Source organism: Lactuca virosa, chromosome 5 (assembly GCF_052849685.1).
Source record: "Lactuca virosa cultivar CGN04683 chromosome 5, Lactuca_virosa_CGN04683_v6, whole genome shotgun sequence".
Taxonomy (NCBI): domain Eukaryota; kingdom Viridiplantae; phylum Streptophyta; class Magnoliopsida; order Asterales; family Asteraceae; genus Lactuca; species Lactuca virosa.
The window spans coordinates 373,908,770-373,913,090 of NC_136430.1; positions in this window are offsets into that span (position 1 = coordinate 373,908,770).

Genomic DNA, 4,321 nt, shown 5'->3' on the forward strand with positions numbered 1-4,321 from the left:
ATTACGTTTATGTTTATGTTTTGCATCAGTTATGACATCCCAAGTTTTAATAATCAATGAAAAACATTTTCTTCGGAAATACTTTTTATGGGACAAATTCCACATTTATAAAGATCACTCTGATTTACAATAAGCATAAATAAAAACGTCTTTTTAGACCATGAAAATTGGGGATGTCACACTAACATACAGAGGATAAATACTGTAGCACATAGTATAGTGAGAAAAATCCACCTGGACAATTGCTCAGACTTTTAGCAGCTATCTGGGTGATCCAATTGGTGAGCAACGCGGCTAATAAGTATTATCCTATAAAACTATAACTTATTAGCCTATTTGTCAATATTGTAATAAAAGCTAGATATTTCACTAATCTCAATGAAAACTTCAAGTTCTATCAAATAAAGAAAAATCAGGTAAGATTATATCGTAGGTATGATCTGCTTGGTATATAGAGTTTACTGTTTGGAAAATCCACTTTAAACACCTCACTAAATCTAGCCTAGAAATCATTCTCGTAAGTAGATCAATCAGTATTATGACTGAATCACTGATAAATCTTATTTATAGGTTCGTAGTAACGATAATGAACATAAATATAAGTTACAATTAAGCCTAGTAAGTGCAACTTAACATAAAGAAATTTTTAGCGAAAACCCGAAAAGTCGCAGGCAGAACTTCGATACGGAGCACTTCTTTCTGCCCAACTCTTTATTGCCTTAGAGCCTTATTGTGAGAACTTCATAACTCCAAAAAGTCATAAATATAGGGGAAGAAAGGGTCTCTAGAGAGAGAAATCTGATTATGAAATGTGTAAGGAAGAATGGAGCATGTGACAGTTAATTATAGAGGCTATGCAGGGGAGGCAACAACCCAGGTCGCGTCGTGCCTACGGGTAGGTGCGGGAAGTGGCTCTAGTGATGACACATAGAGCGATATGGGTAGTGTTGTGTCATAATTAACAGGTAAAATCGCAAATCTTCAAAAAAAATCATATCTTTTGCACACGAGTTCCATTTTCGACGTTCTTTATATCCACGCATAGCTATCGACGGGTACTACAATTAACAGTCTATGAAGATTACACCGCAAAAGACCATGTAAAATTCATAACTCCTTCACACGGACTCCGTTCTTAATGTTCTTTATATCGACGGATTGGTATTTATGAGATCGTCAGCTCTCGTTTACATTATTTTGGCTAACACTCAACCGATTTTAAATTTCTATTTCTGTGTCGCATACTGTTGCACCGAAACTTCGAAAAGTCATAACTTCTTTATACGAAGTCAGATTTAGGCGCTCTTTATATGCACGCTCTCGCAATTACGATTACTACGACTTTTATTTAGATACTTAGGCTAATAAACAATCTATATCCGATTCATATTTTACGAAGCACTTTTGTCGTATATAGGCTGAACGTGAAACTTTGAACAATCATAATTTCATCATATGATGTCAGATTTGGGCGCTCTTTATATCTACGGAATCGTCATTACGACTACTACCTATTTCGTGATGATTACTCTGGTTAAAAAGTAATATATTTATATTTTGAATTTTATAAACAAACGGTTATATTAATTTCTAGTTTAAAGTGAAAACGGGGTGTTACACGTGTTGTGACCAACCCCATGACCATGTCGTGGTAGCTATACAACAGAACAGTTTTATCGAAACTCGTCACCGCACCATGGCCAACCACCCACCACGTCGTGGTGAATCGTCCAAAACAGCTTAGTGGATTAAGCCCTTAACCCAAAACCTCTCGTGCTCAAAAGCTTAGATCTGGTCCTTTCAAGGGTTCTAATGGATAAAGTTCCAACTTTATCCATTTGGACATCTCAACAAGCCAATATCTACAACCCTAACCCTAAAATGGTCATTCCAAATGCATAGACTTCAAGGAAAAACCATGTAACCACTTTTTCTTCCTCCTCAATGGTCCAGAAGATGAACAATGTAACTATAGGTTTTGGAGTTCACCAAACTCCAAGAACACGAGGGTTTTGGGACCAAAATGACCATAAATTCATTATAACTTAGATCCAAGGAAAATAAACACCATGATTGAGACTTTATACCTCCCAATAGTCCAAAAGATGATTTGAGATAGAAAATATAGGTTAGAAAACAATTTCTTGATGATCCAAATGATACCACCTTATTCAAGAGAGCCCCAAAACACCAATTAAGCTCCAATAAAGGATGAGAGGAAATATGAAAGGCTCAAGGTTGAGAAAAGGGGCTAGGGTTTGCTCCCAAGGGGCTCTAGATGTGATAGAGGTTGAGAAAATGACCTAAAACACATAATCATTCCTTTAAATACGGTAAAAACCTTAAATTTATGGGCTTGAGCTGCACAGCTCGCTACACCATAGTGACCTTCTCACCACGCCATGGTAACCTTCTCACCACGTCGTGGTATCGAGTTTTTACTCAATCCATTCCAAATTTAAACAACCAAAACTTCTTTCATTTCAAATCTGTTTTCAATGATCTTTATATGTATGCGAAGGTATTAACAAACCCCGCATTCTCATCTAATTCTTTTTTACTTAAAACATACCGACATAAATTCATTAATTCATGCAAAAAGCCCAAAATATCACTTTTCTCCATTTTACCCTTTTTGCCTCCAAAGCACCATTTAAAAGCTTAAATCATTTGATCAACATTATCAACGTCTAATAAGGTCTAAACTTATTTCCCTTGAAGCCCCAAACCTTTACTTGATCAAATTATAGTCTGCTATCCCGAAATTAGAAACATCTCGAAACTAGGTGCTACAATTCAAACATTCTTTTTGTAAAAATGTTTATTAGTTGATTCGGTGTAAAAACGAAGTTTAAAAAAACATTTGGATTAACTTATTCGGTACCAAAACTTAATAACTTATTAAGTTGGTTTTTAGTGTTTGTCAAATTCTGATTATACGTGTAAAATGCCCAAAATAACATCTTACATATTATTGTTTATTTAAGCTAAAGGTAAAAATATAATTTAGTTTCCACCTTAATAAGAAGTTTTTAATAAATTAAAACAAACAACATATCAAAAAAGTTTTTTGTTTATAACCGGTTCTACACCAAGAATAAATATATATTTTTTATCCTCAACTCTTAAAAGTGCTTATTATTGAAATAATGGTGTCATCTCGAACAAGTGAATAAACATTTTAAAATAAGCAATCTCAATTAATTGATTCTACCAAGATGTTTAAACTTAATGACGAATTTTGATAATAATGAATTGATTATTTCAATTACAAAATTGATTATCCACATAATGTACACTTTTGCAGCTATCTGACAAATAAACAAAACATATATTTTATACGGATAAATCAAAAAATCATCTCCAATAATTAAAACTCTACTTACCAATATTTAACCGGATAATTAGAACTAAAATAAAATGACAAACATAGAAATTTAAAACAAAACTTATAAAAAAAACTATAAGTTAATCTATAATGAATCGTTTTCAAAATCTTTATCCTTTTTCTTTTTAACACAGCAAGCATCATGCTCAAAATGAAATATACTATTCGATAATTCTACTTTTAGGGAAAAAGCATCAAGCATATACGAATAAAAAAGAAGTCCTATTGGGCATTGATGATTCATGAATAAAATATAATGTTATAAAAGATACATGATAGATCAACCAAAAAGATAAATATTTTCCATGTGGGGCCAAAATAAGCTCAAGAGAAATAGTCAAAATATAACATCAAGACAAATATACGTCTACTTTATAGACAAATGAACTTTTTTCAACATGGATGCGTAACTTTTAATTACGACTACTCTATTCAATTTATTATTATTATTATTTATTATTGTTTTTGAAGAAAGTATGTACATTATAATATAGATGGCTAAAAATGAAAATTGAAGATAGTGCATGGATGATTATTGTAATTCCTTGTCGACAACATAATTTAAGCCTTAAGGGGACACCATGACCAACCTTTTTCATTGTCAAAAGTAGATCACACGTATTTGCCATACGTAAATGATTAGATAATACATTTTTAAGATATTTTTTATTTATTTGTTGTTATCCTCTTAAGAGTTTCGTGCATTTTGACGATAAATGATCTTTAGGTTTGTTTGGTATGATAAAACGAAATGAACAAAAAACAACCTAATGAAATAAATAATATAATTGAATAAATCATTATATTCAAATGGCATACTTAATTTGTTTGAAAGAATGAAATAAATAATTTCATTTAAACATGTTTTTTTATATACGATTAGAAAAACTAAATATAATAAAATTGATAAATAACAACTATTATTTTATGAAA